Raw genomic sequence first — 15668 nt, forward strand, 5'->3', positions numbered from 1 at the left:
GAGTAATCAGAACAGGAAAAAACAATGTTTACTCCTTGAAAGTTTAAATTCAAGATGTAGTTAAGGAAAGAGAAAGGGAATTAGTAGAAGAAAACAAAAAAAGGTAAGAAACCAAAACAGTGGGAAAAAAAAGAGAAAAAAAAAGAAAAAAGAAAAGGAGACCAGAAAAAAGAGAAAAAAAGAAGAAAAATCCACAAAAACCAAAAATAATCACAAAGTATGAAATAAAGATGAAACCCAGCCAGACAAGAAGAGGATAACCAGTCAGACAACAAAGAGAAAATTAAAGTATCTCTGGTATTTGCAGTTATGTGACATCAGATCCCAGAAATGTGCTGTGTACTCCAGCCAGCTTTGCCATGGAAACTGTGCTGGGTATGGAGCTGATCTTGGCCCATAGATGTGGGGCTAGGACTGGTCTTCTGTTGGTGGAGCTCTCCGGAGCCCAGCTGCTGGCTTCTTCCTGCTGTTTCAGACACCCCCACATTGCTGGTCTCACTGATTACTCCACCCATCAAAGGTGTGTGGGGAGGGGGTCCATGTGTCTGTTGCCACACGGCCTGGGTGTCTCAGTGGTCCCCTTAAATTCTTGAAAACCTCACCATTCTCTTGGTCTTCAGATAAAGATACTATGCCAAAACCGTGAAAGGACTCCCAAACATATGATTAATCAGAGCAGTTGAAGAGGAAATTAGACAGTTAACTTTTTAGAGATAAATTTTGAGCTCCTGCTACTTGCCACACCCCTGTGCAAATCTGTCTTCTACCAACACCAAGTATAGATTTCCTTTATCTTACTGACCTTACATGTGTTATCTCAAGCACTCACTTCCCATAATTCTGAGCTTGCACCTGCCCTGAGCATGTATGTTTCCCATAACTCCAAGCTTGACTGGAGTTTAAACTGGCCTTAGTATGTGACATATATGATGCATGTTTCCCTTAAGCCAGTCAGTAATAATGAGCTGAAATATAACCAGTCACTGCTAAATACTCTGCTTCTGTACTTCCCGCTTGCAAACCCCATATGAGCCCAAACTATCAGTGACGCTTTGGGATTGAATTCCAGTCAGATCCATTGATGTTAAATAAATCTTCCTCCAAATCTTCAGTGATGTTTCTCTGTTTCTGTTTGCTAGTGCACAGCGGTAACTGCTACACAGACAAAATTTGAATGGAAGAGTCTTTTAAATTTTGCACACATAGCAAATTGAAGAAGTAGAACTAAATTGAGGTTGCAAAAGAAAAAAAGAATTTGTTGTTCTTTTGTTGTCACTGCCTATAAAACTGCTTCGTGGATTCTTTTCACCCATTCCCAGAAGCTATCTGAAATAGACACTGTCAGGATCCACTTGCAATTATAAGGAAGTTCAGGCCAGTCTAAATAAAAGTATCCTCCTCGTGTTCAGTTTATAGATCTTCTCTGCTTACTGAAAGCTCTCAGCTCTGTTAAGAGAAAGGATCTGTTCAAATTTCCTTGGTCTTCTATCCCATCACCAAGCTCTCTGTTGGCCTTCTGCACCAGTCATCTTGTACTCTGTCATGTCTAGCGACAAATACAAGCACTTTTATGGAGCTCATTATGAGGAGGTCCTCAGTGGGAGTCTCCATCTCAACACAAGCAATATCTGGTTGACTTCTAGGCAATTCCACCCCAACTTCTCTCCCATCCCTGCAGCCTACCTCATCTCCTCCTATTAGGTGGGAAGTCCCCACTCTGGCAAGCAACCCTCCATAGATGAAGTCCTGTCCAAATGACTGGAATCTGGCTAATTTGTCACATCTATCTGTCTGGCCAAATTACTCCATGGGGAATTCCTCCATCCTTGCCACTTCCTATGCCAGTGTTTGGAAACCCCAGCTTCCCTGTGCTTATCCTGCCCTCACAGACAGCTCTTTTCAGGTATGGCATTCACGGTGCTCTAGAAAGAAAGCAGGAATCCATCTTCAGACTTGCAAATCTTTGAAAGCTCCTGTGTCCACATCTTGAATTTACTCAAAAAATAAGTGCACCTCCAGTGTTCACTTGGGATGACATCTTAAGCTCCTCTAGGTCAAGAGATGATAAGACCTGATCTCCCCAATCAAACAGAATTCTCTTCACTTCACAGTGATACAAATAGGAAGAACCAATCAATCTAGGCAAAGGAAAAAGCAAATCAACTCTTCTGTTATCCCAGTGAATCCCTTTCCTGGCTCCAGTCTTCTGTTGAGCAAGTTGGAGCTAGGTGAGGAAGACGAGAGTCTCAAAATTAAGGTAGTCACTTTTATTTGGTGCAGCAAATTATGCCTAGAAGCTCCTCTTTATCGGGTTTCAAAATCCTATCTCACTTTCTCTGGGTTTTAGTGAAAATTCTGAAGCTTAAGGAAGAACCTTGTGAGGGTAATTTTATGTATCAAACTGGTTAGGCTGGAGTACCCAGGTATTTGCTCAAACAGCAATCTAAGGGTTGTTATGAAGTATTTTTTAGGAAAAACTTTATCAACAGACTTCAAGTAAAACAGATTACTTCCATAAGGTTTGGGTGAGCATCATCCAATCATTTGAAGACCTTGAGAAAAGAAGACTTAGATTCCCTGACAAAGAAGGAATTTTGTCTCAAGATGCCTTCAGATTCAATCTGGAACTTTGATTTTCCCTGGTTTTCTAGCCTTCCAATTTGTATTTTTCTAGCTACCACAGTCACACGGTCACGTGAGACAATTTTTTTTAATTTTTAAAAACACATAAACACACATGGCCTATTTTTTGTCTAGAGGAGTCTCACGCAGCCCTGTTTGATACTTCACATAAGTTCTGCAAGGATTTATGCCAAGCTTGCTGTACTCACCGTAAACACCATTATTTATCTCCAGAACCCAGTGTATTTCACCCATCAGAAACATCCATCTCAGTGCCTAGGGTAGATCTTCAATTCAGAATTGTATAAATAAATCATAGGGACTGCATGGTTGTGTCAGCCGATGTGATGAAGTGAGAATTTTATGCAGCCACATTCTTTGTCCATCTGATTGTGATATGAGTTTCCAAACTTTTCCCAAAAATAGGAAATTGAATCTATGATGGTCAACTACAAATTTCCTCTGATGTCACCTGGACTTAGTGTTCTATTTTGTTGTACTTGCCAGAAAATAGCACATTCTGGAGTAACTGTGACATCAGAATTCTTATTACCAACCTCCCACATTCTTAGGTTCTCTTTATACTTGAATAAAGTTCATTGTAAGTATAGTATTTTCATTAGATGTTTTTCAAAGAAATTGTATTTCTCCAGCACTACCGAATGCTCGCACCTAGCAACTAGTTACCTTGGGAACCTGTCTCTCTCTCTCTCTCTCTCTCTCTCTCTCTCTCTCTCTCTCTCTCTCTCTGTCTCTCCTCCTCTTTCCTCCTTCCCTCCCACCTCTCCCCACATACTGTGTGTTTTTGTTGCTTTCTGTCTACTCCCTGTGAATTCTAAATTAGCCACATTATGATTATTGAAAGGTCTCATCATAAGCATTCATTTGCTGGAAGTATATCTTCCAAATTAATTCCAAATTGAAAACAGATCTTCCATTGTCCCGAAATAAGGACCTGTGATTGTAGCATACTGTTTGACTTCATAATTGAGTGAGTTGCACAATTTCATCACCACTGTCTCTTAATTAAAATAGCTAACATTTACTAAATGTTTGCTATTGACCAGACTTTATTCAAAGCACTCCATTCAAAACACTAACCCTTACAGGTTTCAAGACGTTGGTACTATAATAAAGCTATTCTTTTGGTGAGACCTGGGACATAAAGGGTTAACTGACTCATTCAAGGCCACACTTCAAAAAGCAGGATTGAGTTTAAGTCCCAGAAATGTGCATTCAGTGCCTGTGTTCTTCACCACAATGTCTTGCTCTTCAAAAAGAACACTGCCTGTGCATTAGTCTTTATAGATTTGTTATGTTTTAAATATAAACTGGCCTGCAGAAGTCTCATGTATTTATATGTGGACCTTAGAAAGTAACTGGATCATGGAGATGCTATTCTAGTCAGGGAATTAATCACTGATTAATTCCATAAGTGACTGTGCTGTTATGAGGTGGGGCTGATTGGAGGTGGATCACTGTGACCTGGAATGGTATGTTCCTGTCTCTGGCTCCTCCCTTCTCTCTTTGCACCCTGGTGGGAGTTGAGCAGTTTTCCTTACGCATTCCCTTCTACCGTGTTGTTTCTGCCTTGGAGTCAACCAGCTAGACGTGGACTGAACTCTCTGAAACCATGAGCCAAAATAACCTTCCTACCTTTGAATTCCAAGTATTAGGAATTTCGTTCTAGTACTGAGAAAATGACTAATATAAAACATACATTTTGCAAATATTTATGTGTTACAATAAAATAGGAAGGGTTTTTTTGTTTTGTTGGGGTTTTCTTGTTTTCATTTGGTTTTTGTTATGTTTTGTTTAACAAACATACTGGCTAAGATATGAAGAAATAGAAGCAACTCTACAAGAAATACACTCAAGGAAAGACCCAGACTTGAATAAAATGTTTAACTCAAAATTTGTGAGCTGCCATGACAAAACATAAAAGGAAAAAAGTAAATGTCATATCTTTCATGATATGAATAAAAGGAAGTATGAGATCTCATCAAGAAAGGCACAAATTTTATAACACAATTCTGGTGGAGGGGAACTTACCCTTTTACTGAAAGTAAGATGACTTGTTTTCAATTATACTTCCAGAGACGGTGCACATGACTTCCACATTTGAAAGTCAATTGAAAGTGAAGCTTTTCTGTGTAAGTTTCCCACACAGCCCCCTTAAGAAAGGTTCAGATAGTTTGTCACACAAGGAGAACCAGTCTAATTTCTCTATCTCAGTAGCTAAGGCCATGAGACAGGCTGATTGAGCCTCGGGTTCCAGGAATACAGTAGGAAAAAACCTGGGTTTACCATTTAGGAACTCCTTCACACATTCCAGCCAGTTTGAACCATGAGTAGAACATGCATGACTGTCTCATCGGGAGGCTTGTACCACCCAATGGGATTTTCCCATGTCACCTGATGGGACACACATGTACCACCAGTGGTTCAAAGCCACCCAACAATGAGACATATGCATTCTGGCCCCATTATGAATGGGTTCGGGCCACATTCTATTTTTTTTATTCCAAGTAACTTGAATAACATGAATATTTTGGGGGTTTTTTCTTTTTTCAAATTTACTTATTAACTACAAATCTTAAAGTTCCTGCATGCTGAATTGATGAAGGACTCCCCTTTAAGATCCCCCATTTTATAATCCCTTATGTAACATGGAAGCCAAATATTTCTCTGTGCCTAAACTTCAAATGACCTTCTTGTCTATTAAGGTTTTTTTTTTCTGCTGCCCATTATTGATGGGCAGTAATTTGTGATCCAGCTCCTTGCGGTGATAATATAGTTTGTCTCTTGTCCTTTTTCTCCAGGATAACTTAATTCCCGTAGTCTTTCATTAAAACCTAGGCTCCATGCTTTTGCGTAAGATTATAACCTTCTTATAAATGCAGATTCCCTGACCTTATCCCTGAACAAGAGAAACAAAATCTCAAGAGATGGAAGGAGCTGAGATTAGTGACAGATTATTCTCCACGTAATTCTAATGCAGGCTTCAGTTTGAGGATTTTTTCTCTAGTTCGACTTTCTTAAGCTTCAAATACTTCTTTTGTTTCTGATGGTTTCAGATGCAGTAACAGGTAACTGGAGCTTAGCCAGATTGCAGACTTTGTATCCCCAAGCATCTCAAAATTTGTAGCTTCAGGAATCTTAGAAGTCACCTGAATCTAAACAAATATACATGGGTAAATTGGTTCTTGTAAAAGCCCTTATTTGTTTGTCTTTCCATTCACTCTAATATTTCTAGTCTTAGTGTTAGTTTTCAAACGTGTTGCTACCTATCCTGTATATCTTAAGTAATAAAGAACCCCAGAGCTAACAGCTCAATTTCCCTAGCAGTCCTTCAGTGGGAAAATAAATTGAAATTACCTGTCTGAGTTTTGTTTTGGGTTACCAGGCTTATTCAGCACAGATTTTTCCATTTGTCTGAGGCTATTGACCAACCTGCAGTTGAGAGAAACTGCCCATCCATAGTCAGAAAATTGGAATGGTGGCATTTATTTCCTCTCTCAAATGATGCAGAGTTCCCAGTCACCATCAATTCACTTAGAAAGACCATTTTTTAAGTAAAAATATTCCTGATTCTTGCCAAGGTTTAGAAAGTCAGCTAAGAAATCTTAGATACTTCATTTCAACTTCGTGACTAATTTCTTTGTGTACCTTCTCTTGACAAGTGGGTGACAAATGGGAATCTTATGGAAGTCATGATGTAGTATTTTATTTTTATTGTATCTGCAGTGCATCATAAACAAGATGGAAAGTGCATACATTTTAATATCTGTTAATTTGCATTTCTTAAAATGAGGGTTGGAAAAACCAGATAGCCTTTCTCAAAGAACTGTAGTTTTAATTTTTTTTGTGGCTCCTATAGTTGTGCTTAAAAGTGGACTTAATGGGCTGTAGTTGGCAAGCAGAAGTCTAAGAATTAAGTGACATGCACTCCATTAATTGTCATTTTGTACAAGGCACTGATATTTGCCAAGCAAAACAAATGAAGATAGCACACATTTTTAAAAACACGTATACATAAGCTAATGTTTTGCTACTCATTCGTAGAGGATATGTCCTGGAATAGCCCAGAATGCCTACTTTTTTAACTCTTTTTTTTTTCACTTCTCATATATAGTTCTGGAAAGGCCAAACAACTTTGTGCTGGGGTCAGTGGGGGTCCCTGATTGCATCATCACATTAGCAGAGAAGCAGAAGTTGTATTGTGGGGAAAAAAAGTTCAACACGGATGGCCTTGCTTTATAATAAACTGCTCTTTTGATAACTGCTGCAGTCCCAAGAGACCTACCTCATTCCTGGAACATGGGCACTAATTCCTTTGTTGAGTAGCACCCATAACTGAAAACACTTCTTCAAGGCCCCACCACCTCTCAGCACTGTCACTTTGGATACCAGGCCTCAGCATGAGTTTTGGTGAGAACAGACCATAGCAGCCAAAGAGAGAGCTTATTTTCCTCTTCACTGAGATCAAGGACACCTTGAACACCTTACATATCCTGTTCATCTCCACTTCAGAATACCCTCTCCCTTTCATTTAGCCCAGTTTGGTGAAAGTCTCAGGGAAAAAAAAAGAAAAAGTAAAAGCTCCCCAAAGATACCACCTCAGCCTCTATCTTGTTTACTTTTCTCTCACTGCTGAAACAAAACCAACACCCAAGATTAAAGAGAGGAAGGTTTATTTAGCTCCAGTTTGTGGAGGTTTCAATCCATACGGAACTGGCTCCAAGGCAGAATGGCACATAGCACAGAACAACAGTTCATGGCAGCAAAAAAACAGCAAAAAGCAACAAAAGGGAAAATGTGCTACTAATTTTATTAGTTTTTGAAAAGAAACTGTATAGCTATATTGTTTGATCTGTTTTTCGTGCCTGTGTCATGTAATCTGAGCAATTATTTTGAAGACAATATACAATACAGTGATCATTGTTCATTTCCCATCATTTTGTTTTGAAATCCCCTATTTTATTATTTTGTTTTGTTTTCTTTTAACCCCTTTTTTAAAAAATATGGGAGGAACACAAAAGAAGATTCTTCCTGTCCCTTATATGGTAGGCTACCCGCCCTAGGGTGAAGGTAGCACTTACACTCATAATCCCAGCACTGGGGCATGAATCAATCACAAACTCTAGAAGCCTGCCTCATGACTGCATGAGGCTTTGGGGGTACATCTAGGCCCAAACCATAACAGCCGCATTGTTCCCAGATCTCTACCAATTATCTCTTTGTCTCTTTTACTTGTCCCTTTGTGTTTCTCCACAATTTGCAAATTCACAGTCTCTCATCCGTCATTCTCATTCCCTTTCTTTGCAATTTCCAAGAGTTCAGACCCCTATCTTCTCTTAAATAGGTATTTACAAGGCCTTCCACCCACAGCTTCCTTCTTCCCAGAATTTCATACCAGAATTTTCTTGATAAAAGACATGTCTGATTATGTTTTCCCCTACTCACAAAAGCAGGAGTCTATAAAAAGAATTAGAAAATTTAATATGAGCTTCAGCTTCCTGCATATTCATCTCAAGGTTTTGTACTTTCCTTTCCGAGTTGTCCATGGGCACCTCCCCGGTTCCTTGAGCATTTTGTGCCCGTTTTCAGAACTCTAAACTTGTGCTCTGGCTATCTCCCCACCTGCTGTCTTTTTTTCTGTTCATTGAAATTCTTGTCCTCAAAATGAAACCCACTCTGTTCCAGTTCAGATCCATGTTCCACCTCTGTGTACCCATCTTACATTGGCATCATAGACCCAACTTTCACCATAAGTAGTTGTTTGTGCCTGTGAACAGAGATGCTGTCCTTTCCAATTTTAAATCATTCCAAGTTTCAAATCTGGTGATTTACCAAAATTAAATATCAAAGTGCTGGGTTAAATTGTGTGCTGTTAACCAAATGGATAATCACTGAAATATTATAGAGAACAAAAGAAGGTTAATTCATTTTCATTAGACATTTTGTGCAATATTCAATGTAGTATACTTCACTTAAATCTGGAATTTAACTATTGGTGAATTAAATTCTTATTGAAAATTCTCATATGAAGAAGACCATTTATCTGTATAAGGTAGAAATACTAGATTTTAATTAGAAATTCTATGTCTTAGCCCAGGCTGTTCCTCACAAACATAGCTTCCTGACTTCTGTAAAATCATTTAACCTTTTGAGGAAGATTCAGTTTCTTCATCTATAAAATGAAGAGTCAGTAGTGTGAAGTTTCTACCAAATTTAAGATTTTGTTGTTTTAGCCCTCACCATTATCTTGTATCAGCTTCTCTTACATAAAATCTATTAGTTACTGAGGTTGGTGAGTAATTTTTCACATCAGTTTTTGTAGCATACAGGATAACAAAGTGCATAGGACTTTGAATATATGAGGACTTCACAATGTCTAGGAGGTCTCAACCTAGGTGATTACGCTCCTGGGAGAGTTAAGAAGTTTCCTTCATTCAGATCTTCCCTTGGAGTAACCAAGAACAATGTCTACCAAGAGAAAAGGTACTGGGAAGATTACCAGAGTCACAGCATGCTGTTCTCATGGGCTGACCTCTGTCCAACAGTTTTTCATATGTCCAGTAGGGTTAGAGGCATGACAATACTTAATGAGCAATGACCTTGTATTCTGGGAGCTTATGGTAGAATAGAAGCAGATAATTATCAAGAAAATAAGTTTTAGAAAAGCCATTTTTAGTCAGTCATGAGGGCCAGAGAAACAGTGAAAGGAGTGAAATAGGTCGTTGAAGGCTAGCAGTCAGAGAGGGACCAAGGAGGTAACATATAGCTGAAAGAAAAAGAATTAAAGCAATCATATATGTGAAGACCTGGAGGCATCTGGCAAACTACCCAACTATAAGCCAGGCCTTTTATACGGAGAAACAAACATGCAGGGGTCAATTGCATCTTCCCACTGAAGGTAACTACTGTAACATCAAGACAGCTTCAGAGAAAATCCTCTCTAGGGTGGAGCTAGAGGACATAGCTTATTTTTGATAGCAGAGACCAGGCCCCTAGTGCTTGTTTCTCCAGTATACACATGTAAAGATGGGGTTCTCACTTGTAAACATGTGCAGACACAATTATTTTTGTGTCCTGGGCATAAAAGAGATAGCCTTCAAGTCATGTGCAATTAGCAAAACTTCTGATCCTTTTAGACTCAATTCCAGATGTGGAGTAGATCCTAAAAGAATGAACGTAATAGTCCTGATCAGATTTTCATTCACAAAGTACAGTAACCATTGACATTATGTAGTTCACTGAGTCATAATAACAGAAGACAGTAGAATTAGGTTCACATTTCCCACTGGAATCACCCTTTGCTTATGTACCATTACATTCTGCTGCATACTGACTCTCAGCTTAAGCTATGGCCCAGCAATGCTGTATGTAATAGTAGGTAAGAAGACTGTGAACTTCAGCATTCTGCACACTTGAGCTCAGTTCTCCATTGTGCCACACACCGGCTGTGTGACCAAGTTAAACCTTCTCAACCTTGGAAATACTAATAACTCATAACATCACAGGAAATGCTGAACACGTGTTATTGTTGATGAAATAGAAGCTTTGTTGGGATCATTTTTTGCAGGGTTCTAGTAGTAGCCTCTTGTAAGCACCACTTCTTATGTATAGATATGAGCATTTGTTTGGCTGTCTTCACTTGAAAGCTCCCAAACCCTAATTTGCTCATTTGAATTCTTTTTATTCAGCAATAGCCAGTTCAAGTTTTGCCCCTTATAGGAAGCCATTTCAAACTGCTTCAACACCTGAGTCATCTGAGGATGTGTAGACACAATCCTGCAGTCTAACACAAGCTTACATGTGTGCAAGTGATGCCTGGTTATGACAGTACACAAGAATGTAAGCCTGGATAAAGGCATATATATGTATGCCAAAAAATAAAGATGCTGCTTACTGTTATTGCTGATGTGAGCTCCACATGCTTTCTTTTCCTCTGGGGCTCTGACCCACAAAAATACCCCTTAACCCATAACAGCTCCCTTCTTCATCCCCAAACTTCTGCTTAGTTCCATATTCTCTAAAACCTGTGAGCTCTTGCTGACCCTTGCCTGCTTGCCTATCCCATATCCTCCTTTTCTTTCTCATGTAGCCTGTGACCTCAGACAGGGCAATAATCATGTCCTCCATTTATTGTAACCTCCTTTTATCTTAAATGATGAATAAATGAATCAGTTCTCCTTAGAGTGCAGCTTTTCCCTGTGCCTGTACTTCCAGTCAATAGCACGCATCTCTGGGAACTCATTGTATGGTGTTACTACACTGTCTTGCACTGCAGTTGGCAGTGTGCTTGAGCTGCTAAAGGGAATTGAATTATAAGAACCAAACAGTCCTTTGGACAGTGACTATATACCTAGTTAAGAAAAGAGACCTTGGGTCCAGGGATTTAGCTCAGTGGCATAAGTGCCTGCCTCACAAGTGTGCAGTTGTGAGTTTGATCACAGGTACAGAAAGAAAAAGAAAGAAAGAAAGAAAGAAAGAAAGAAAGAAAGAAAGAAAGAAAGAAAGAAAGAAAGAAAGAAAGAAAGAAAGAAAAGAAAAGAAAAGATTAGACATTTCAAACCCCAAACTCCATAATGGTTGGGATCTAATAGTGGATGAGGAAGTCATTCTATGCTAGCCATTTGCTACCAGCAAATTTTAGTGAGTGCAGTAGGATAAAACAGGAGACATTAGAATGAATTGGATGCAATGCAGTGGAGAGTTACTTGATTGAACAAATTACTGGACTCATTCTTGATTCTGTAGAACTGGAGTGGAGACCAAGACTTTCCATTTCAAATTGTGTGTGTGTGTATGTGTGTGTGTGTGTGTGTGTGTGTGTGTGTGTGTGTGTGTACTGGTGTGCATATATGTGCATGCATTTGAACAGGATCACTTATCAAATGCATTTCTTATTGAAGGCATCAGTCAGAACAATTGGAGAAACATTGCCCTGCTTCATAAAGAATCACATCTAAGGGACATATTTTTACAATTTTTCGAATGCTCTGTAATATTTTATGACACAATATTTTCACATCCTCTTAAAATAGGTGGAATATGTGATAAATTTGTCATGATAGGAGGGCCCAGGGTAATGAACAGATTTTTGATGAGCAAACTGTTTGACTTAACATAGGCATACAGGTAAGATGGTAATTGATTCAAAAGCAGAATCCAGTTGTAATTTCTATACTAATTAAATGAATGATTTCTAAACCTCTCAGAGTTTTTCATAAAGGTTGTCAAAAATTTTTCTAAAGGTTTTTAAAATTTTTAAAGAACTGCACATTAATTCCGGTTGCCTTTATATTGTAAATCTGCCATGAGACGGTCATGGTCTAACAAAAAACAGCAGCAAAAAAGGTGAAAATGATTAATAAATGCAGAATGAGTGCTATTAGACAGTCATCATCTCATTCTCTCCAAGAGGATACCAGGTCTAGACCCACAGTGGCAAACCTCTGGCACAGGTGCTGCAGGTGGCTGTTCGTCATTGCTGAAAGCTCACAGATCTGCCCTCACTGATTTAGACAGTGATCAGCACTAGATGGTAAAACCATGCAGTAAAACAGGCCTCTGACTGTCAACTTCCACATTACTAACCATGAATCAAAAGGTCTTACTACTTCATAATTAATACAGCAGGACAAAAAGGACAAGGCCACCTGTGAAATATTCTTGGCCAAACAAAATTTAACCTGAACATAGTCAAGGTCCTCAACTTACACAGGAAGGATGGAGGCTAATTGAAGAAGGAAACTTGCAACAGAATGTGGCAATCAGCCAAGCCTACAGTACTCTACAATACTCAGCAACAGCAGCACGCAAACAGCCTGAATGGCTTATTCCAACAGAAAACCGGTCAGGTGTGGTGCACACTGGTAATCCCAGCACTCTAGGAGGCTGAGGTAGGAAGATCACAAGTCTGAGCCCAGTCTGTGCAACTTAACAACTTACAGAGAAACTGTGTCAACATAAAAATGAAAAAAAAAAAAAAGAGCTAAGGTTATAGCTCAGTGTGAATGCCCTGAGTTCAGCCAGCAGTGTCACAAAAACAAAATCAAAAAGCCATGGAGCTCACTCTCAAAGCCTCTGCCTCAGTAGGGTTGGATGTAACATAAGAAGCAAATTTGCATTTCTAACAATTCCTAGGAGATACTGAAACTGCTGGCCCGGGGACTACACTTTGAAAAATCCTGGTTTACAGGACCAACAATCTGCTTATCCAGTGACTGAGGCACTGAACGGGTTGGAAACAAATTTTAAAGGTATACAAAGCTACTCCAATGTGTAGGCTTTTCTGATTCTTAGTTTGAACCAACCAATAAGGAAATATTTGAAACAACTGAGGAAATCTAAATATGGACTGAATGTGGGATGAAGTTAATAGGTTACACTGAGTTCTGCTGCGGGCAGTGATTTCATGATTATGTCACACACTTTTAAATTAAAAATTCATGCAAAATGGCTGGGAATTTAGCTCAGTGGTGTACGCACGTGCCTGGCAAGTGCAAGGTTGTGAGTTCGATCCCTGGTACCAAAAAAAAAAAAAAAAAAAAATTCATGCAAAAATATTTTGGTCAAGTGACAGTGTTTCTAGCAGTGGATGACAGGATTATCCAGTTATTGATAATTGTTGAAAGCTGGCAATATTTATTTGTTGACTTCTTATGTTAGTCTCTTTGCTTTGGGGCATGTTAGGAAGTTTTCCTATAAAGAATTTTTGAAAGAAATTATCATTGCTTGCCCCAGAATTGCTTCTTTGCATTAGACAAAATGATACCTTTCTCGTCTGAAGGTCAATCTTCCAGTAGCCTGCACTAGCCCTTCAAAGCACAAAAACCCAACACTGAGAAATAAGGATGTTACCTTTATATTCCAGAACTAGTTGTAACAAAACTATCCTGAAGCCATGAATCTTACCTCCTACGGTGTCATTCAGACTTAACATTTCTGCCTTATAAATTTGCATTTTGCATTTCTCATTCTGATCTCATAAAGGAAGAATGAGTTAAGTGGATATAGTGACAGCAGGAAAAATGACATCGCACAACTTGACATTTAAAGAACAAAATAATTACAAAAGAATTGGATCATCCCACACAATAAATTATTGACTAGCTCATCAATAATAAAGTGTTAGCATTTAGAGACCATTTACATGTGAGTTACCATCTGATTCTCTTATTTACATTGTTATTTATCTACATGTCAACCCTCAGAGTTGGCACCATTGTAAACTATACAGAAAAGGGCACTGGATTTGAAGAAGCTAAGCAGCTCGCCTGAGGACACACAGCAGAGCGTTGTGGCTTTAGCCACTTTCTCTAGTGCCTTGTTAATAAATGTCAAACAGTGTCCCATGTCTTCTATTTAAGATGGGTTTTGGAGTTAAACGCAACTATAGAAAACAGTTTAGCAATTGTTTTCTATTGAAACATGTTTTGCAAAGTCTTTAAGGTACATAAAGGGATACATTAGCTATTTAGAGACCTCCCTAAAGCCTGCTATGGGAAGAAAAAAACATGGATTTTGGAATTACAGAGACTTGGTTCAGTATCTAGGTGCATCATGAAGCATCCATGGGTTCTTAGACAAATTATTTGGTTTCTATGATCCTTGGGTTTCTCAGTTTAAAATGAAAATAGTAAATTGAAAATTCTTATGAGATTCAAATGAGTGAATAATATAGAATTAAATATGTCCCTTGACATGGAAAAGCTGCTTGGCTTAGTTACTTTTTTCATTGCTAGCACAAAATACCCAAATCCCCCAAATTAAAGGAGGAAAAGTTTATTTTAGCTCACAGTTTATAATGGTTTCAGTCTGTAGTAAACTGTTTCCAAAGCAGAATGGCACAGCAGATGTACACAGCAGAGAGGAAACAGTCCATGGCATGACTGACAGGAAACAGACTTCTTTCCCTTTTGTTCCACCAGGGTACAAGCCTATTGTTTGGTGCCATCCACACCCAGAGCTATGATAAGCCAATCAGCGGACTAATCCAGCATCTCACACTCATGATCCAGTCACCTCCCCAGAACCCCACCTATAAATTTATGAAATTTTGAGGGGACATTCAGATATATGCCATAACATTTGTGGTCAAACCTGTAAATGTGAAATTACAATTAAAGACTAGGTATATACCAAAGGGATTACTTATAAATTACAGTAGATCTTTATGAGTCAAGCCTTCATAATAGACACTTGTTACTAACTCTGTGTCATCATTGATTAAAACTTAGTCAGCTCTCTTTCCCTCCATTCAGAGGTACACACACCAGGCTTCCTCCCAGGTCCATCTGCTCTGTCCTCAGTTGAAAAGAAGTGGATCTTGGAACTTTGGATCTGTAATATAAATTCACCTTTTGGTAGATCTTTCAAATCAGTGCTAAAAGGGCTCAGCAGGATCTGCACATGCACAGGTAGGTTGAAAGAACAATTGGACACACTGACCAGGCTGACCTGAGCATGGCAGCAGGTGAGTAGTGAAAGTCCCTCTGCACTTGGTGCACTGCAGGGTACCACCTGGCAAATGGACCCACAACTGGATGAACCAGGCTTCATGGACATTGGAATTCATATCTTTAAATATGACATTATAAGCCAGATCTGACTTTAAGATTTATATATTTAAAAAATGATGGCATTGTATAATGCCCTAAATAGTGACTTAATGATGGAATAGATAGAATGTTATTTTTATATGGGCAGAAAAGAACTTAGAAGAATTCTGTTCACTTAGGCAGCACATACACTAAAATTTGAATGATACAGAAAAGATTAGCATGGCCCCTGTACAAAGATGACATACAAATTCATGAAGTATATCATATTTTTAAAACAAACATTGTGAAAATGGCCATTCTCCCAAAATTGTCATACAGATTTAATAGAATTCCAATCAAAATACCATTTGCATACATCACAGATTTAGAGAAATCATTCCTAAAATTCATCTGGAACCAGAAGAGACCTACAATAGCAAAGTCCATTCTGAGCAACAAAGGCCAGGTAGGGGCATCATAATCCTTGACTTG

The 15668-nt window shown here is 38.8% G+C and overlaps 1 protein-coding gene and 1 non-coding gene across 3 annotated transcripts in view; both read left to right on the plus strand.

Annotated features, from left to right (window-relative positions):
- The window catches only part of Nwd2 (NACHT and WD repeat domain containing 2), a 160161-nt gene that overhangs the window by 106573 nt on the left and 37920 nt on the right, over positions 1-15668 (plus strand). The window lies entirely within an intron of this gene.
- LOC111757328 (U6 spliceosomal RNA) lies at positions 15364-15468 on the plus strand. The gene has a single exon (XR_002791701.1). It is a non-coding gene; the product is annotated as a U6 spliceosomal RNA (small nuclear RNA).

This window comes from Cavia porcellus, unplaced genomic scaffold, assembly GCF_034190915.1.
Source record: "Cavia porcellus strain 051 isolate PalLab524CR breed Dunkin Hartley unplaced genomic scaffold, mCavPor4.1 scaffold_30, whole genome shotgun sequence".
NCBI lineage: Eukaryota > Metazoa > Chordata > Mammalia > Rodentia > Caviidae > Cavia > Cavia porcellus.